Source organism: Polypterus senegalus, chromosome 4 (genome assembly GCF_016835505.1).
Source record: "Polypterus senegalus isolate Bchr_013 chromosome 4, ASM1683550v1, whole genome shotgun sequence".
NCBI lineage: Eukaryota > Metazoa > Chordata > Cladistia > Polypteriformes > Polypteridae > Polypterus > Polypterus senegalus.
Window position 1 is genome coordinate 181,240,873 of NC_053157.1, and position 22,454 is coordinate 181,263,326.

The 22,454-nt window shown below is 36.6% G+C and overlaps 1 long non-coding RNA gene across 1 annotated transcript; it reads right to left on the minus strand.

The window, feature by feature from the left end:
- Positions 1–835: 835 nt before the first annotated feature.
- LOC120528638 lies at positions 836–19,673 on the minus strand. The gene is made up of 3 exons (XR_005633577.1): positions 19,618–19,673; positions 9,420–9,484; positions 836–883 (listed from the first exon to the last, which is right to left on the minus strand). It is a non-coding gene; the product is annotated as an uncharacterized LOC120528638 (long non-coding RNA).
- Between the last annotated feature and the right edge of the window lie 2,781 nt (positions 19,674–22,454).

Genomic DNA, 22,454 nt, shown 5'->3' on the forward strand with positions numbered 1-22,454 from the left:
TAATGTCACCTTTTCAGAAATTCTGAACTATGTACAACTGAGAGAGAGACAGAAATTTGACACCCAAAATGTGTCCATAACAACTTAAAAAAAAAATTATTAATCATGAAAATGGGGAGATTACCTACTATAAAGTAAAGCTTTCCTAACAACTCTTATTTAAACATCTTTATTAAATTAATAACTATATAAAACAGTAAATGCTCAGTTGCAATTCTTATAATGTAGATTTTGAGAAACCTTTATATGTAACACTTTAGTTATTTTACTCACTATTAACTAATGACATTTTAGCCATACAGTAATGAAATAGGACATGCAGCATCTCATTGCACCAAAATTGACATTGCATTGTGTTTTAATAGGTTCACAGGATTATTTTTTTTAATTTAATTGAAATCACACAACATTCCATACAAATAGATCAATTTCTACAATAATAGGATCGAAAACAAATCAACCCCCACCCCTAGGTTCACATGATTTTATTTATTTGAATTCATATATTTAAGAAATCCTAAAATCACAAATATGGTCTTCAGCAAGTAAAAAGTTATTTGCTACACGTAAAAATGTTGAAAAAAATCTTTAATATTAAAAAGTACTCCAAAAACAGCATAACATAACATAAAATACAACTTTAAATTTCATTAGCAACTCTAGGCAGATTGGAGTATCCTAAGTTTCAATAGACAGACTCTGTTTTCAACAAGTACTTTTCACCTTATAGATAAATAAGAAATATTACAAGTGTATCTACAATAGGATAACTTGTTACTGTAAGTTGGTCAATTCTTACCCGACGAAGTTGATTAACACTTGTCAAAAGGAAGTGCTGTCCAGCAGTTTTGTGTGCTTCATGCTCCAGCTGTTTCAGTTTTACCTATAAAACATAAGGAATTTTACAGATGAGAGGAGATTGCACAGTCCATCAGCCTTGTTTTGTTGACTAATGGCAGGGTTGTCTCAATAGATGCAACCATATCTGGCTTGCTGCTTGAGCATATATCAGCTTGTAAATGTATGTGACTGGATTTTTAATAGCTAGCTATCCTACTTAAAGATATCTTTGCTCAAGTATCTTAATATATGTCCTGTCTTCTGTACAGAACACAAAAAGGAAACCAGCCAGATCACTTTTTTTCAACATTAATATCTAGTGAAAATTTTGACTCCATTTGTCAGGGGAACATCCAACAGAAAAAAAGGGCAAAAAGTGTGAAATTTTGTAGAAACATGCAATGTGCATCAGGATATTGAAAGCACTCATTACTTCTTTTTTTTGATTTGTAAGTATTCATGAAGGCTATGGGCAATTTTACTGTTTTCCAGTAAGCACTGACAGAGTGTTCATGTGTCAGTTTTTCTAAGACATGTATAAATAAATGTCTCATCTGCTCCTTTTAATTTTTTTAGGTTGTCAAATGCTACAAAATCTGTATCTTATCCTTAAAATAGAAGTGTAAATTTGTCACCAGTATAATATGAAATATAATTTAGGGACAAACAGGCACTGACTTGCATTCCTTGGCAGTTACTGGTTGCTGCCTTTTTCTTTTTCACAGATCATCATATTTCTATGATGTCCATGTGCAATGGGACAATATTTAAAAACATTTTCCATATCTAAGATAAACTGCAAGTTTTAATATAATTACCTTAATTCACATACTTAATACTAAACTAGCTGAGCTTATTTTGAATATTTTGCATTTAAGAAAGATTGACAAGGTTGTTCAAACTCTATTAAATTACAAAAGAGAGTAACAAAAAACATTACTAAACGTGAAACCTTACAATGGTGGACACTGTATCAATATGTGCATCTCAAGAACTGCAGGTCTGACATTGTGGTCAGCAGCACAGGAGCGCCACAGGGGACTGTGCTTTCTCCGGTCCTGTTCAGCCTATATACATCGGACTTCCAATACAACTCGGGAGTATTGCCACGTGCAAAATTTGCTGACGACAGTGCTATCATGGGCTGCATCAGGAGTGGGCAGGAAGAGTAGTATAGGAACCTAATCAAGGACTTTGTTAAATGGTGCGACTCAAACCACATATACCTGAACACCAGCAAAACCAAGGAGCTGGTGGTGGGTTTTAGGAGGCCCAGGCCCCTCCCGGACCACGTGATTATCAGAGGTGACTGTGGGCAGTGGGTACAGACGTATAAATACCTGGTAGTGCAGCTGAATGATAAACTGGACTGGACTGCCAATATTGATGCTCTGTGCAAAAGAGGACAGAGCCGACTATATTTCCTTAGAAGGCTGGTGTCCAACATCTGCAATAAGATGCTGCAGATGTTCTATCAGACGGTTGCAGCAGACGCCCTCTTCTACGCAGTGCTGTGCTGGGGAGGCTGTACAAAGAAGAGAGGGATGCCTCACGCCTGGACAAACTGGTGTGAAAGGCAGGCTCTATTGTAGGCACGGAGCTGGACAGTTTGACATCTGTGGAGGAGTGACGGACACTGAGCAAGCTTTTGTCAATCATGGAGAATCCACTGCATCCACTGAACAGTATCATCTCCAGACAGAGGAGCAGCTGCTCCACTGACAGACTGAGGAGATCATTCCTCACCAATACTATGCGACTCTTCGATTCCACCTGGGTGGGATAAACGTTAACACTATACAAGATTATAGACCGTTATACCGGCCTCGCACTCTCTCCTTGCATTTTTTAACTTGCATTGTGTTTTTATCACTCTTTAATTGATATTGTATTTATTAGTACGCTACTGCTGGAGTATGTGAATTTCTCCCTGGGGATTAATAAAGTATTTATCTATCTATTGTTATAAGATGGACTCTTGTTCCATAAAAACCTTTGGATTCATGTGTTTTGACATCATTGCAAAATTGTCAGATGAGAATGAATCAAATGCATTATTATGTACTCTGCAATTATAAACTTGTATCCAGTAAAACTGTCAATATTCAATACACTGAAGGCTTAAATGGGTTTGTATTTCTCTCAGGTTTGCACCATGCACAAGATAATTGTTTTTCTTTTTTGTTTATTTACAGTTTTCAAGTTTTTATAGTTCTGTATGATATAATTTTACTTTACTGACTGATAGTTTAGTAAATGGTAATCTGTTTACTATTTTGAGCCAAACAAACATATAAACAGTCCTATATAGTAGAGTCTTTGTATACCTACTGTGGGAAACAGCCCGGACACAGACAGACATCGTTTCAAGCCACCACATATTCTTTATTTACACTATGTACAATGATGAATACCATGCACAACCCAGTGCCCCTGCACCAATCACCCTCAACTCCAGGCCTCACACAATGCCTCCCTTCACCGCCTCCACTCCTCTCCTCCAAGCTTTGTCCTCTTCCACCAGACTCCAGCTCCCCAACTGTAGGAAGGCAGCCCCTTTTATTTCCAATAGGATGTGCTCTAGGTGCTTGATGCCATTATTCCGGCAGCACTTCCTAGTGTCCCTGGAAGGTCCTTCCTCCACCTTCTCAGGTGTGGCAGAAGTGTCGATCTCCCGGGCTCCACGACATTCCGGGCGCCCCCTGGCGGTGGCCACGAGCCCCAGTGGGTTTAAGCCTCCTTGCTCTGTTCTAAAAACTAAAACTAAATAAAACCAATGACAAAAATAGTACTTATCCCTGTCCTCTTTCTCTTAAACACCTAGAAAATCACCAAAGTAAAAAATTCCTAAAGCAATCTACTCTCCTTTAAAGCACTAATTCCTTAAAAAATAATTTTTATATAGCTCATCTTTGTTACAGCTCATACATCATTACATTGCTTCATTAACTATTTACAATTACTTTCTTTCAAACACACTGCTTTTACAGTTGTTCTTGGTTTATTGACTGCAGTATACAGACAGACTTAGTGACATGCAAACAGAAAAAAATTGTATCCCAGTTCACACTGCAGTGATGGGTAATTATGGGTAAAGATTAACTACAGCAATTAAGCTTTTTGGAAAAATGTATAGAACATAAGTAACTCAATTAAAATAATTTGACTCTTAAGAAATGTACAGTACTTCTAAGATTAAGCAGCAATAGTCAGCATATTAGATTAGCTGGCAACTCTAAAATGGTACAAGACAAACAAAACATTCTAAAATATGTTCTGCCCTTAATGAGGAAACTAAGCTGTCTTTTAATTGAGTGAGCTGCATCTCATATTAAAGTAGACTTTATAAAAGTACAAAGAATGTTAATAGATTTGAACACTCACTCATAAATAATCTACACAAGATAATCATAGGTCATATAAAAAGAAAAGGCATCCGATGATTCCTGCAGTATACATACAAAATCCCTTGCCAATAAATTGCTTGTGAAATTTTACTCCTTAATGAACTATGTATGCAGTTTTAACATTTCAAAACACTTTTTCAGGTCACTGGGACTCTGTGTGAGAGTCACAAGGGGTATATGATCATTTGAGAGCTACTCTGGATGTTGCAGCTTAATGGAGCTTAACTGCACCTCAGTTTCTAGTTCCACTGCAGTGGATAAGGACTTCACTTATAATGGAAAGAGGAAAGTGATCAAAACGTTACAGACACAATTTGAAATAAATCATTTTATCAGATCTCACGAACTGTCCCAGTCTAGAGAACACTCATCTTTAAACCAGGTAGATTTGTCGACTTTAAATTTTTGTAGTTATTTACTTTAAACTAATGTTGGCAGTTAATTAAATTTTGTCCTTCATTTTTTGTTTAGGCATTGGACTCTGGCAGGTCAAACATTTCCTAGGTTCCAAAGGCACACAGGCAATGCTGCACCAGGCTCAAAAATTTGAATTTTTATATAATCAGTACTTGTTAAATGAAGATGCATAAGTTCACTTCCTTTTACCAAATACATTAAAGTAAATTTAAATAGAAAGCCAAGCCAATAAGATGTACAGTAGTGCTATTTTTTATTATTATAAAAGATTTGCAATAGTTAAATAATATAGGCTTTTTTTATCCTTAGGTTTATGAACAAGAATGTTTAATTTCTAAATGCTTGGTATAAAAAGCCTACAACACCAGAGAGAAAACAGGATTTATAGTGAAGTAAAGTTCCATAAATTTGATTGCATCTCCTGCAAGAAAAAATGTGTAATAGTGACACAAATTTTCACAAAATATTAAATAGATGGTATTTGCCACTGTAACTAACTATACTTTAAATAACCTAAATAGAAAAACATTTAGGTTAGGAATTCCTCATGTGTGACAAAAACAGACAACTCATGCAGAATGGCCCAGGAAAGACCACCAGTTTGTCTTTAGTTTACTACACTTAGAAAGCTTCTTAATGAGAAAATAATGGGTAAATGACTTATAAAGATGTACTTTTTTGGCACAGTATGCCTAAATGTACTACAGTATATTGCCTTATTAAGTTATGTTCTTAAATCTTTACACTGTTAAGCCTGTTCATTGCATTTAAGTTCTATTAATATTATGCAGAACAACTGTGATTCTTGATATTTATTTATGCAATTTTGAGGATAATAACTTAAATCAGTTTCTTTATCATTCTCGGATGTCTGTGTCTTTTACAGTTTTCTTTCTGAGACAACCCAGATACATTAGAATATTAATTTGAATAGAATTTATCAGAAACATGATTCTGGAGGCATATGCATGTGTTTTCTATCATGTGACCATTTTGCTGCTTTTACACCAACTGATTTAAGAGGGAAACATGTAGACTGTGTTCAAGGTTCATGTTTCTGCTTCTTCTCTACAGTCAGGAAGCAGCCAGTCTGAAGAAAGATACACTTTCATGGCCAACCCCCATCCAATAGCCCTCTTTTGGCCACTTGACTACAGAGCAGCTCTAGATCTTTATTTTGCTCTCTGATAACCTCATGGACTATTCTCCTAAATGACCTTGTGCTGAAAGCTGAACCACGCTTAATTCTTCTGCTCAACTTCAACCTGCCATTAACCTCTTTTGCGTTAGACCTGAGCATTACTTGGGCTAAAAAAACATGCTAAAGGTGTTAATCCTGAGTGTCACTCAGGCAACTGTACATACAGTATGTGTCTTGTGTAAGAGTTAGAACCGAGAATCGCTCAGGCTGTAGAAGTCCTGTCAGTGCCGCCATTCTTTGGAGAAATTGTCTTGAGTGTAGGTTTTTACTAATTATGAAATATGTGCACTTTACCAACAATTTAGACTTTAGTGAGAACATCCATCCAGCAACCAAAATTAAAAGAAAATTTAGGAGATATATCAAATTTTTGGAGTGCTTACATTACAAACTGCCATGTCAGCATCGATGAAAGTCTCATGGCTTACAGTATAATAAAGTATCTATTTATCTATAAGGGAAGACTATCATGGATACAGTATATTGCTCAAAAAGAGCAAGATTTGGCATAAAGTTTTATGAACTTTGTGAATCTAGAAAAGGATATATTTGGAATTCGGTCCTGTACACAGGGAAAGGGATAATGTTTGATACGAAATACAATCAGTACAGCGTTGTTAGGTCATAGGTGTCGACTTGGACAGATGTTCTCCTAGATCAAGGCTACTGTGAAACCACAGACAATTTTTATACTTCAGAGCTTTCACATCTTGCTGCAAAGAAAGACTGACGCATATGGAACAGTGCATCCTAATCGCTGTGGCATGTCTGAAGACTTTGGTAGAGCTAAATTACAGTGAGGTGTGTTAGTAGCTTGGCAAAAGGGTAAAGTGCTTGCACTGAAATAGAAAGACAAGAAAGAGGTTTGTCTTTTGGCACAACATTCATAATTGTATTTCTCAATGCTGATATTTGATCCAAGCAGCAGGGACTGCTGTCTCAAGGAGTCATTTCGCTGCAAGACAATGCCTTCCCACAAACTGCCAATAACATCAAGGTTTGTCTGGAGAAACTGACGTTTGAGGTATTGCCACATCCTCCTCATTCACCAGATTTGGTACTGTGTGATTTCCACCTATTTGTAGGGCAAAAAAAAAAAAAACATCTGGATGGTCATTGATTCAAGACAGATGATAACATGAAGAAAGCGGTGAACGAGTGGTTGCAAAGACAAGACAAAACCTTTTATTCTGCTGGAATCCAGGCATTTACTGACAGGTGGCGCAAGTGCATTGAGAAGGGTGGAGACTACATTGAGAAATTACATTATCAGTTTTGTCAAGGTTCGTTCCATTTTCTATTTAATCCCATATTCAAACTTTAGCTTGACTCCCCCTCATAATTAAAGTTTCTCCTGTGTGGAGTTCTCATCTATTGACTTACTTGAATAGCCACATTTCAAATTAAAATACTGTTTTGGTAACTGGGAGATTTATATATATATATATAAAAAAGAATATACTGTCATTGTGGTTTTCTCAAAAATGACATTTCCATTATGTCTAATTACCAACAATGCATTTTGTGACATTTGTAAATGATTCTCAGTACTATAAACTGTGTAAAAATGTAAAATATGATGACAGTTTCCAAATATTGAATTTCTGATGTTTCACAATTATGGGAAATATTGGAAAAACATCACATATTTATACAAACAAGCCATCTTTACAAAAATTACATTTATAATCAGAGTAAAACTTTTTGTTTTTTAAAACAATTACTAATTGAATATTTCCAGAATACTAAGTAAAACAATTATACATAACATGTATAGCTGAATCTATAGCCTGAAGAGGATGAAACACCAACACCATCCTGAGTCAGACACAACTGAACCAACAGTAGACATTCAGGATATAAAGGGCTGCACAGCAGTAGACCAGCCCTCCAAAGTTTTCATGGTTGCTTTGTTACTAAAAAATGCAGATAACCTCATATGTAAGTAACTATAAAATTTGCATACCCAATTATTACTAATATTATTTTTATTATTATTGACAGATTTCCAACATGTAGCAAAGAGAAGTTTAGCAGACAAGAGTGCCTAAACAGTTGATAAGAGGTGAGGTTCAGGAAGGATAGATCTAAAAGGATGCGAGTATCAGGCAATAGATAGTAAAGACAAGGAACAAGATACAAAAGATCCAAAGGAGAGGAAAAAAGGGAGGACAGAAAATGTGGAGAAAAGGGTCAGGGGACACAGTGTGCAAAAGTAAAAGTGGATCAGATTCAATACCCATCAGATAGTGTTCACAATGAGTAAGGTAAAGTTTATGAAGAAGCTGTGCTTGTTGATAATTAGGATTTCATGAATCATTCATTATGAAAATGGTCACTCAGGTAGGAGAAGTAGAGAAGTCTCTGAGGAAAACTGAAATGAATGGGTGAACTTTATAAGCAGATTTACTAAAAACAGTATAGAGACTGGACGCTTAGAGGAGAATAAAGAGCACGATAGCAAGTCAAGAGGATGAGCAGGCAGAGCAGACGATAGATACAGCATGTCCGTAAAATTACTTAATCTGTAAGTAAAAGAAATAAGCAAGGAACAGAAAAATAAGACTGGATAGATTAGACCTACAGTCTGCTAAACAGGGTAAACACATGGTTGGCCACTAATGTTAAGGACATCATTATGAAGAATAAAGGAAAAACGTAAGTGTGTTTTAAACACAAGTTCAACAAAAAAAATGTAAAGTAACATATCCAGCAGTCTTCAACACCAACCCATGTGCACAGATTCTGATATGCACCACTAAGTTTTTTTTTTTCACCTAGCCTAACAAAGAGCAAAACAGTTGCCTTACAGTTGTTTTTTTTAACTGAAATGATTTCTGAGTCGGAGTGATTTATAAAAATCAAATTAAACTTTTAGACAATGCAAATGGTACAATAAAGAAGTGTAAATTGGTTTGACAATCCCTGGGGAATATATGCCAAAACACAGTTTTAACCCAAAGACATATTGTGCTGAAAGTGTCAGTTATGAAAAACATTAACACAAATTGACAAGAAACAGAGTTAACACAAGAGCAGCATGAGTCTACCAACTGACTAATTCAATAACATCTAGATTTTTAATTATGGGATTGCACAAATACTAAATGGGGGGCTCATATATTTGTAGTTGAAAGACTGGGGTGCATTAATGTAGAAAATGAACATCACCATGTGGTGAACACAGTCCAATTAATTTTCAAAAGTGGTTTTCATGGTTATTTTTTCTTCACCGTTTACAGTACAAAAATTACAAACCACCTATGTGAAAAACAAACACATACTGTACATATCTACAGCATATCTATATTTTACTACTTTATTGTCAACATATTATTTGGCATTACCATGTACAATTTTCCTCTCAATAAGTTATGTACCCCAAATAAAGAGGTATGTACTAGTTGTACAAAAAATATTTAAAAAAAGATCATGTTCTAGAAAATACATACTGTATTATTTCACCTATTAATATAAACTAAAACATAATAATTTCAAATTCAATTAACATGTTAAATACAGTAAATCAGAGAACAGAAAAACTGATACCCAACCTCCAAAATATCAGATGTTTGCTTCAGTATATCTATATCCACGTTTATTTTGTGGTGTTCCATTGCTAAAAAATAATACAAATAGGTTAGGCAATTGTCACTCAAGTTAAAATAATTCAAAATTTCTGTAACATAGCATAGTTACTAAATCAATCATTAGACATATTCAACATGTGTATAAATCCGGCCATTAATTCCAATTAGACATAACTTTCAAAATAACTGAAGATCAATTATTTCCACTGATTTGTTTTAAAACTATTACTCCTCTTTTTTTTTTTTTTAATTTCACTTTTCTATAATAAGATTGAATCAATGCCGTACCACCTAAGTGCAAATTCTGTGAAATGTAAGTATAATGATGATCACTACTCAATATTCCAGTTGCAATTTTTGCAAAGAACCTAATATAACCATCCAAGTACTGCAAGGTGTCAATTTTTAGGCGACACAGCAGCTAAGAGAGATTTTTGCATATACAGCAGTGTTTTCCACCTTTTTCCTGTGGTGCCACACTTTTTGAAACCCAAAAAATCCCAAGGCATACCACAATCTACCAACTGCAAAAACATTAAATGTCATAGACATGCTCAACTATCTGTAGGGTCTTGACTACCAGAGACACCGTCAAAAAAAATCAGTTTGGAGATTGACGTTTGCAGACACAGCACTTATGTGCACTCATTTGCCTACTGTCCCTTTCTCTGAGGGAGTCACTGGAGAATGCGCACCTTGGAAGCTGGACCCACGACATCTTCTGGCTGCTACAAGTGCACTCTCAAGTGCTGTTTCTGCAAAAAAGAGATCGAGGACTTGCTTTTATGTCAACTTCTCCAAGTAGACCTATCCTCCTTGGACAGGTCTTGTCCACCTGAGGAGTGTGTTTCATGTCAGGACCCAGGGGCACTAACATGCCAGTTGAAAAAAATTTGTGTAAAGTATAATTACCAAGACTAGGGGGCTCCACCCCCTGCTCGCTTCGCTTGCCTACCCCCGGGTTTGGTTTACCAGATACAGTGGAACCGAAGCAATTTCCACCATAGGATTACATGTAAATACAATTAATTCATTCCAGACCGTACGAACTGTATGTAAATGTATATTTTTTTAGTTTTTAAGCACAAATATAGTTAATTATACCATAGAATGCACAGCGTAATAGTAAACTAAATGTGAAAACATTGAATAACACTGAGAAAACCAACACTGCAATGGTTCACACTATAGTGCTAGGAACCGCTCGCTAAAAACACTTTTTTTTTTAATGAGTTTTAAGCACAGGGAAAAAAATGAACATTTGCAAAATCCGTAATTTAATAAACCACCAAGAAAAGTAACATTGCCACAATGCACGCTATAAACCGATCACTGTAAACAGAACTGAAAACAAAAACAAGCCTTTTCTACCTTATGCATCCAGCCTTCCCTCTCTCGCTTGCTCGCTCTCTCTCTCTCTCTCTTTCGCAAGCCTGGAGCGCCTGTGTGTGTGTCTCTGTCTCGTGTGCGTGTCTCTCTCTCTCCCTCCACAGGGAGAGACTGAACATGTACAAAACTAAAGTGAGACTGGCTTGTTCGTATACCAAGTGTGTGCTCGTAAACCGAGGCAAACGTTTGGCAAACTTTTTGGTTGTGAACCGAGGTTCCACTGTGTACAATTTAAAGAGATTGTTAAGTATCATGGGAATTGTTACTTTCACTTTTATTTTAAAACTTTTGTAAAAGCAATACTTTATTTCCGGTCCTGGGTGTGGTTACATCTCTTTCTCGCAGGGCGTATAATGCTGCTCCCTTTGTGAAGGGGGGAGGCTGAATGCACGCTAAGGAGTTGCCGTTGGATCATCTGCTGTCTTTCTGCTGCTGGCGAGCTACCTGTTCTGGTTGTCTCGCTGCTCGATCATTTCAAAGCCTGTACAGCAGCTGTCCTTTTGCCACTTCACATCTCTGTTGCTCACGTTGTGAAGGGGGGGTGAGGGTTAGCTTGGCTGAACGCACGCTAAGGAGAAGCAGGCTGAACATCTGCAGGCTTTTTGCTGCTGGCGAGCTGCGTGTTTTGCTTGTCTCTTGTCGTTGTTTTAAGAGCTGGGAGCACATGAAGCGTGTCTGCCAACAGCAATCCAACAACTGCTAGGTTAGATGTTCGTGGACTGTTTCACTGCCTTGTCTCGCGTGACGTTGGAAGAACAATACTTTATTTCCGGCCACGGGCGTGGTTAAATGTCTTTCTCAGGATGTATAACGCTGCTTGTGTTTGTCCAGAGGGGACTGGGCGGTCTCATGGTCTGGAATCCCTACAGATTTTTTTTTTTTCTCCAGCCATCTGGAGTTTTTTTTTATGTCCACCCTGGCCATCAGACCTTACTTATTCTATGTTAATTAACCTTGATTGAGTATCTGGGAGTGAAGTGGAGTTTTAGAGCCTGAAATAATAGATCGTTGTTTGGAACACACGCATTTCATGTCTGTTCCGTTTCTACAGTAATCTGTGTCAACACATTGTTAAAACAGAAACTTTTTATATTCTAGTAGTAGATGACAAAATGTAGGCATAAACTATATAATGTATGAAGCCTGAAGTCCAAATAGCAAAGAAACATTTTCACAAGAATAACACAATTGCACTTTTATTCAAACATATAACTGCAGAAACAAAAGCCGCTTAACATGTGACATTGACACCAGTTTACTGTAACTGACTCTGTGGCTCAATAGACTCAGCCCTGCTTTGGAATCAAGGGGTTGCGGTTCGATCCTGCCCCTCCGTTTTGAGAAGTAAACTGCTCTTGTCTTACTGTTTTAGAATAAAAGCATACTTTTGATTTCAGTCTGTAACAGCCGGTGCAGTTTATGATCCTTGTAAAGGTTAGCTTTTTTTTTTTTTTATTCACTTTTCACTCTCTCAGTCGCTGCGTTCAGAATCAATCCATACAACCCCATCTGACACGGCTGTTTTCACTAAAGACGCTCTATAGCTCTGCAGTGTACCACGATGCATACTAACGCACAATCACCCCCCCCCGGTTCTGACACACAAACGCTGGCGAAGCTGCCTTCTTCGTATCTCACCGTCACTTGCTTTTCGTTTTATTGAGTGTTCCTGCCAGTCCCCGCGATGTTGCTGTATGCTTTTTCTTTTTGTACTACAGGACATGCAGAGGAAAGAATGGTAAAGACCAGTAACTTCGGCGCTATATGCAATCATCAGACACTCCCCATCTGCCCGTGTCGTTCAAGCACAGGAACATATATTGGTGTAAAAGTATAACAAAAGTGCACTTTTATTCAAGTGCACTTTTTCCATCGCTTTTCCTGTAAAGCAGTGTACACACTTCTCTCTATGCTGTGGTTTCTATTACACACCTGAAAGAAAGAGACAATATATGTGAAAATATAATCGCACTAATGCAATATTATTTGAAAACGAACAGCGTCAGATCGGGTGTGAATTTATGCAGGAACTGGAAATTCTCTGATGCGGGACCTTCCCCCAGGGAAGAAAGTACAGTGTCAGGTGCTCATTCAGTGTAATAGAAACCATAGCACAGAGAGGTGTGTACACGGCAACAAGTACACGGTCGTAAATGTAGGAAGGACGGTCCTTGGGTGTGTGGGAACTGTTAATATTTGAATGTGATGATTTCATATAGCACGGAATGAAAATCAGCACTTCTTAGCATTGCACCATGCAAGGTGTCGTATCAATCGCCTACTGTAACTTGCTTTCTTTTTTCTTCGGTTATACAGGTAGTTTTGAATAAAAGTGCACTTGTTTTGTTTTAGAAATGAAGTGTCTGCGTGCACTTTTCGTGGCATTACACGTGTATTTTTGAGCATGCCAGTTTGAGCAGTATAAAATTATTGAAAAGTATAACAAAACAACGGGCAGATGGGGAGTGTCTGATGATTGCATATAGCGCCCGAACTTACTGCTCTTTACTATTCTCTCCTCTGCGTGCCCTCGAGTACAAAAGAAACAGAATACAGACGCTGCTATACTGTAGCTCTGCGTTGTACCACGATGCATACTAACGCCCCCCCACCTGGTTCTGACACACAGACGCTGGCGAAGCTGCCTTCTTCGTATCTCACCGTCACTTGATTTTCTTTTTATTCAGTTTTATTGAGTGTTCCTGCCAGTCCCGCATGTTGCTGTATGCTGGATAGAGAAGTGTGTACACTGCTTCTTACAGGAAAAGGCGATGGAAAAAGTGCACTTTTGTTATACTTTTACACCAATATATGTTCCTGTGCTTGAACGACATGGGCAGATGGGGAGTGTCTGATGATTGCATATAGCGCCGAAGTTACTGGTCTTTACCATTCTTTCCTCTGCATGTCCTGTAGTACAAAAGAAAAAGCATACAGCAACATGCGGGACTGGCAGGAACACTCAATAAAACGAAAAGCAAGTGACGGTGAGATACTAAGAAGGCAGCTTCGCCAGTGTTTGTGTGTCACAACCCTTTGGGGTGATTGTGCTAGTATGCATCGTGGTACACTGCAGAGCTATAGCGCTGCCTTTAGTGAAAACAGCCGTGTCAGATGGGGTTGTATGGATTGATTCTGAAGCGACTGAGAGAGTGAAAAGTGAATAAATAAAAAAAAAGCTAACCTTTACAAGGATCATAAACTGCACCGGCTGTTACAGACTGAAATCAAAAGTATGCTTTTATTCTAAAACAGTAAGACAAGAGCAGTTTACTTCTCAAAACGGAGGGGCGCAGGATCGAACCCGCAACCCCTTGATTCCCAAGCAGGGGCTGAGTCTATTGAGCCACGGAGTCAGTTACAGTAAACTGGTGTCAATGTCGCATGTTAAGGCGGCTTTTGTTTCTGCAGTTATATGTTTGAATAAAAGTGCGATTGTGTTATTCTTGTGAAAATGTTTCTTTGCTATTTGGACTTCAGGCTTCATACATTATATAGTTTATGCCTACATTTTGTCATCTACTACTAGAATATAAAAGTTTCTGTTTTAACAATGTGTTGACACAGATTACTGTAGAAACGAACAGACATGAAATGCGTGTGTTCCAAACAACAATCTATTATTTCCACTCTAAAATCCACTTCACTCCCAGATACTCAATCAAGGCCTGAGCTGAGAGAAGTTCGTGCACGCCTCTAAATTGGTGGGGGATGGAATAGCCGGCTTCTCTTTATCAGCACATTTAGAAGACAAAGGACGCTGGAGAGGTGTGAAGGGATTTAAGAAGCAGTTTAAGTGGGACGAATTACGAGTTTTTCAGAGGCTCTGGTAATTCTAGTGTTAATGTTGACTTATTTTTATTTTTTACTGTGTCTTCTATTTTTCTATTCTCCATTTTGTAAAGCACTTTCAGCTACATTTTTTTTGTATGAAAATGTGCTATATAAATAAATGTTGTTGTCTTGGGGGGATTATGGGGGCAGGTGAACGCATGCTAAGAAGGTGCTATCGGATCATCTGCTGTAGCGCTTCTATTGGTCTTTCGTGCTGCACTCCGCCCTCCCTCAATCAGACCGAACAGTCACTTAAAACAAAAAAGGCTTCAACCTGGCTGGGACACTACAATACTTTCGAATTTTACTGCTTTCATATTCTTTACCTTTCTCTGCATGTGTATCGAGCCATCGTTTGTTTGAGCCTTTCGAATTCCACTGCTTTCATAATCTCTTATCTGCCTTTTTTTCTCTCCAATGCTTTTGGGTCTCTTTTCTCCGTGCTGCTCTTTCTTCTTTGCTTAGTTGTTGACGTTTAATCTAGAGCTTATCGTCCTTATATGCTTTATATGTGCTGAGAGCACAGGATCTGTGTGTGCTATGTGCCTTTACATGACCGAGTGTTATTTGATATTGTTTGCGTCTCGCGGGTCTATTTAGTGCCTTCCGAGAAGATCATGTTTCGTCGCCCTGCTTTTTTTTTTTTTTATAATAGAGAGACATTGATGATGATGATGAACAATTTAGGGTGGAATTTGCAAAGTTTTAATACAATTTTATTATATGCACATTTAAGAAATAGTTATACTTTCAATTAAATCACTCTTTAGCAGTGTATTCAAAATCATTTAGTTATACTCTGACATGTCTTTGGTTTACATATTTATATTTAAGCCAAACTGCCAACACAAGCTTTTTCATGCTCAATTTAAGGAAATTCTATTTCAACTTGATTACTTTACAGCTTATATTTACTATTTTCCTCTTAACAAAGTATGGTCTGTACCAGGGGTCTGCAACCTTTTCAACACAAATAGCCATTTTATCCTAAATATTTGACAAAAGATTTACAAAGAGCCGCAATGGGTAGAGAAGGTGGTTTGAGATAAGATTTTTTTAAACGCGATATTGGTATATATGCATTAACACAAAAACAAACCCTCAAGTACATTTAGGAAATAAAGAAAAAAATTTTTATGAGATTCTGACACTGCATTTCCACAGAGTTGTTTGCTGTTCAGTGAGTAGTTGAAAGTCTTCAATTTTAAACAGGATTCCAAGCTCACATCATTAAGTTGACTTCTTACCTTTCATTTGATATCATTCATATTGGAGAAAATCTGCTCACAAAAATAAGTAGACCAGAAAATATCAGAATTTCAAACACTCCTATTTTGAGTTGACAATAATAGTCTGGAAGGCAGTTCCACATTTTGATAATCAGTTGGACAGTTGGAAAGTTCTGTCCATTTGTAATTAATGGCTAAAGTCACCTTTTCTCTTTCCAGGTTTTCAACCTCCACTTGTAAAAGATGTTACTTTTGAAGACTACAAATCTTTGCTTTCATGTCCGTTAGTTGTAGTTCAAACTGAGCTCTGTCAACGTCTAGAAACAGCGAAAAATGCATTTGATTGACAAGAATGAAAGAGTGGACTTCTCATCTCAGAAATCTTTGAAGCGACTAGTAAATGAATCAAGCATTTTTTAAATATTTGCCAGAAAGAACTTGCTATCAATGATACTTCCAGTAGTTTCCTGATGTTTTTTTAAAGTTTTGAAATGAAACAGATTTCCACTTTTCAAGTCTCAAACAAAAGTAGTTTTGTCTGAAGAGGGTAACAAAGCCTTTATTTTTATCTGTCATTACTGGGTGCAATGGATACCAATTTATTGATGTCAATTTCCCTAACAGTCAAAAATTCCAAAACTGCTGCAGAGATATCACCTTGAGTTTGTTTAAGAGATATCAAAGCCACTAATTCTTCATGGAGACCTTGATTGGAAACATACCGTCCCAGAAGGCTAATCGGTATGATTTCCTACACATCATGACTCGTCACATGCCAAAGAATATACAGATGCCAATTTTATTTAACTAATCTGTTGATCTATCAAAATTCTTACTCATCTTAATGATTGTGTCGTGAACAGTATTTTGCGGATAGTGGAGTGTCTTTAATTTTTTAATAATATCTACTTTATTTTTGAAGTCAGAGTAGAGATGTTTGCACTTTTTTTTTTTTTTAACAAGTTCTCCATCTATTTGTGAATGGATTTCTATGCTTTTCAGTCTAATAAGAAACAGCAAAACTTGCTGATTGTTGCATATTTTCTGTCTTCTTTTCTATTCTTCTTTCTTTTATCTCAATGATTTTTTTTTTTTTTTGGCAAATGTGTTTCGCTTTGTTACTAGAGACTGAGATTTAAATTTTTGGTGTTGGATAACTTTTCATTGCAAATTAGACATATTAAAAGACCCAGAGAGTTTTGCACCTTTGTTTTCAATTACTTGGAAGTGTAACAGCGTAAAGGTGACTAATATTACAACATCGTTCGGTTCTGTAGTGATAGTCTTCACCTTCACCCCACCCCCTTCTTGAGTAAAGTTCGTTCAGCTCGGCAGTCATCTGCCCCTCACTCACTACTTTAAATGTGTGCTGAGCGATCACTGCAAAATGTACTCACCACTCCGAACTCAGATTGCTATAATATGTAAATAGGAGAAAATATAATAATGTTTACGAAGACCTGGGAAGGCATGGTGACGATTAATCACAAAAAGTATAAGAATTAGGAATCCCAATAAACATTGAAGCATACATCCAATCTTGAGCACTGAAGAATAATCTTGTCAAAAAGAATAACTTTGAGGAAGATGTAGATGACTCAGTTAAGAGATTAAAACGCAACAGTGGCTCATAACGGATCGCCTGATTCACATATAGCTAAAGAGATATCCTGAAAAATAATTATATTGACCCAAAAATAAATTATACTTATGAAAGTATTATCAAATAATATGTTAAGACATGAAAATTTGAATGCGTCTGTGATTCTGGGAAGACCTGCAGCCACACAGTCAAAGAGCTGCATGTGGCTCGCAAGCCCCAGGTTGCCAAACCCTGGTCTATACTAACAATAATGCACACAGTGCTACAAACACATTGAGAATTTCTCTTGTATAGCAGACAGTATATACAAAGAATGGAGGTTGGCACTGTTGGCTTCCATTTGAAACGGCTCCTGATTAATTTCGAAGTTAAGCCAATCTTAGTATGGATTTCATACTTTTCTCCCCACGTCAGCAATGGTTTTCTTACGGTTTTCCATACATCCCATTGAAAAGAGGAATTTGTCAGCTTAACTGCTAATTGTTAGTGTGCCCAGCACTGACCCTGTCCACGGTAGGTTCCTACTTTACAGGCATTGCTTCCCACCTCAACTACAGCTGCATGCAACCCTTGATTTCCTTATTTGATTAAATAGGAGAAAAAGTGGATAATATAAACTACATGTATATTTAAAGCATTGTTCTTTATAATTTTATTATTTGATACATAAGTCTCTGTGGTGATGTTTATTGCATGATGCAGGATTTAAAATTAAGTCTGAAAAATTGGTAACCAAAAAATGTAGAAAAGAGCCTGATCACATTCATAAAAATATTACGCTAAAAATAAGTTGTGCGAGAACTGTCCAGGATCCTCACAATTATTATCACAATACTAGTGTCATGCAACAATAATGCCAACTTTTTTATATTTTGCAACATATTAAGTATTGTGACTTAATTCTGCAATATTACCTTTCTTTAAAGAACAAAACCTTGAAATCACAATCCTATACGCAAAAATGTCAAATGTCACCTAATCAATGCAACCCTTTTTCTCTGTTCATCCATTCTGATGTAAACCCTTGTGTTTAAAAGGACCGTTAACCAATAATTGAGATGACAATGTTTCACATTTAAATACTGGTTGAAGATATAGAAATGATATGAAATGTGCAAATGATATACAAATGTGCGGTCACATTTCTTGGGGCTATGTACATGTACAGTCTATGAAGTACATGTAGACAGTAAGATGTATATAGACTAACTTGCTGTTTTATCAAAATTTACTATACTTTCACATGCATAAAAAGTAATAAATACTTAATTTTCAATACCTTTAAAATACTGACTTTTTCATTATGGACTCTTGGATAATTAAACTTGTATTAATAACTAGGCAAAACCACCACCACCCCCCCACTACGCACCAACCAATTTGCGTCTGTGCCGCTTGCATTGTAAAGAGGGGTGCTGAACACACCCCAAGGAGACGCGATCGCTCCTCTGACACCCCCTCTTAAACGGTGATACAATGCGAGAAAGGTTTTTTTACATCCTCTTTGCTCGATCAGCTGCTGGCTTGCTGCTGCTGCACCAAGTGATCTGCATTTCATGTGGCACACTTCTGTCATGCCACCTATATCCATATATGCGATCTCTTTTCGCTTTTACCTATTCATCAATATTGTACTGAATTTTGATTCCGTGCTTGGAATTACATCATGACAGTGCAACGTTTAATTGCCCGTGAGTGAATATCGTTTCTTTCTCTCAACAAGAAATGTGTCTGACATAACCACGTACGACTTTTCCAAATCTCTTTGCATAAGCTCTTATCTCCCCATGCATGGTTACATATCTTTGTACAAAGACTCGTCTCGCAGGAAGTGAAAGTGTCTCTGAGACAATCGCGTCTCATCTCCTTCCAAGATTTTTTTTTATAATTGAGAGATGTGTGTGTTTATTTTAAAATGTTGTGTATATATTTTCACTTTGATTTTATTAAATACTCATATTGATACAAGCTGTTTAGACATTTGCAAAAATCATCAATTTTTCAAACCAGATCAATATAATCCAGTTAATATCACCTACTGTATATGCTCATATTAGATCGTCAATGACAAAAAAAAACACTTTACACTAAAAGCATTATTCGTTACCTGCTAAAACTGGTACAAGTACAACTTCCATGTTATTAAACAGCTCCCACAAGTCCATTTCCTGAAAAATAACAGAAAACAGAGGGCCAAAGCATGACATACTGAATTTTACATATGTCCTTAGATACAGTATATTAATGTTTGTTTACTAAAATGAAAAAAAAGCATATACCCTTACTATATAGAAGATGGTAAGATTTGGTGAAGTATATTGAAACTTTTTTTTTTCTTAAGTATATGTCTGACTGATATGTTTAAAGTGTTGTGTTAAGATGAGCCAGCAAAATCACACTGGGAATGAAAGTTTAGGTAGATTTAGGTGAATTAAAATAAAAAATTGACATAAAAACCTATTTACGTTATACATATTATGAAAATAGCTATACATGATTATATATGAAAATATATATTATATAAGATAATATATGGATAACATGTTTTTACATCCTTAAACCTAAAATATGCTAACAGCAGATTAAGCTTTACAATTTAAAATTGGTTATTTAATATCTCTATCTAATAATACACAAAACAATACAGGAATTTAATAGTTTATAGCTACATAGTAGCAAGCTGCCCAGTCATTTCAATTAGTTACTTAACAATGCACAGGTTTCCTCCACTCCCTTAACTGCAATGGTGGATAAAGGCATCATGACATCTCATCTGTATTAAGTGTTTTTATTTGTTTATTGTTTGTTTGTTGTTTTTTTTTGTTTTTTTTTTTACCAAGGAGGGGTTTGTTAGCCAACACTTAACCCCCAACCTGGTGGCACTGAATTCAGGGTCTCCCAGTTTTAACTGCTTTCACTTCAGCTTAGATGTCTAATCTTCCCTTGATTTTAAATAAGAGTTTTCTTCTCCTGGGGCCTTCTCTCCTTCCACACAAGGTGCTTATTTAATGGTGGTGCTTGTTCACCATGTCACAGCTATTTCTTTGTGTTTTTGTGGTATTTAGCAGGTGGTATGCCACTAATCATCCTCCTACATCCTGATGAAGCTGCCGGCTCAGTGAATCAACTGCTTATTTGCATTTCCACTTATTTCCCACTAACCAACATACTGTATCTGTTGACTTTTCCATCATTTGTGGACTTAGAGTAGCTGAGACTCACACAAATTAATAAGGGCTGTATGATTCATTTTTATTAATAAAAATAAAAATTTGCTAACTACATTATTATTACTAATACCTATTATTAAGGGCTACACAACTTTCTTTATATGCAAAATCCAACGTCTGTCTGTCCGTCTGTTTTTCACAAGAGAACCACTTAATGGATTTAGATCAGGTTTTATTCTACTGTATAATTTGCTTGAACATTCCAGTTGATTTTGCGACTTCTCTCATTGCGCTAAGTATCATAGATTGCTTGCGTACCGATTTATTTGCGTGAATCAGAGAGAGCGGCTGCAAGCTAAGGGGGGTGGGTGGTATTGCAGGGGGGTGGTATCCTGAAGTTACAATAAAAAAATCCCAAACTTGCATAATAAAGTTCTTTAATATTTGTATCTTTTTATTTTAAATACACACTGGAAGTTGGGCTGCCACAGTAATTTAGAGAAAAAAACCCAAGCATGCACTGAAAAAGGATGTTTCAGGCAATCATGAGTTTAAATATGACAAACTACTTTCTTAATGACTTCTATGCCCACTTCAATCATGATGACAAGCAGCCCACAATTCAACTGACTAAAGCATTACAATTCATTCTATTTTTGTACTACTGGAACACGTTGACCTCCAGTCCTCAAATAAAAAACAATTAATAGGGATATAGTCAACCATTTTATAGAAAAACTTGAACATGTAGGCACCATGTCATGGGGGGCCATCAATAAGGGCTGTAACGGATGGCAAAGGAATTTGGTAATACTTATGTTTTAGGAGTGTGCGATATGCATCGTCTATGATAATACATTAATTTTTGTTTTAACAATGTGTGAGCTAAAATTATGGCACGTCACCCACTTTGCAAAAAACAATGAAAAACAACTTGATAGTCCACGCATTCACTGTCTTGTGTAACCTAACAGTAAAGACTACTGCACGTGCACAGTCAGTGCATCACAAATTAAGCTAGCGTACCTGCCTAAAAATGAGTTAGCAGATAGCGCCAGTGGAAAAAACACCTTAGCAATCTATGCTGTTTGCTTTAAAAGCAAAATGTGGATCATCCTCACATGCATGGATTTTGGCTTTGAAAAGACTGATCTTGCTTAAAAGACACCAATCTGCAAACTGTGGAGCCCAATAGGTGTCAGGCAGGGAGAAAAATAAAAATCAGAAATGAATCATTACTCCGTTTGGACTAATTATTAATCTTTTAGAACAAATTACGTAATTTGTTTTAACAGATTATTTTTATTTCCATAAGTAGTACATGCCTATCGGGCACTTTTTTCCTTGCAAGCCACCTTGGTTGGAGGTCCTCAATTCCTAAGTGCATTTGCACATATCTCCACCTCCTTACCCTGTTCCATCCTGCTCCTATGGCTGCAGAAGTTGGGGCAGGTGATGACACAAGACAGGAAAGAAATAAAAAATTGCAACAGGTACTGGAGGTGGAAGGAATAATTACTAAAATTCAGTGTTTTGTTTACTCAGTAACCTTTTACTCAATATTATTGCTGTAAACTCTATTGGCATAAAACAATTTGTTCAATTTAATTTAGCAATCTCATAAAAATAATAAAAATAGAATCATACAACAAAGAAACAAATGTAATAATCATTCCCTAACAAGACAAAAGCAAGTATTATCAGCAAACAGGAAAAATCACAAAGAATTCACAATGTTTACAGTACAAATAATAAAATATGGGCAAAAAGACAA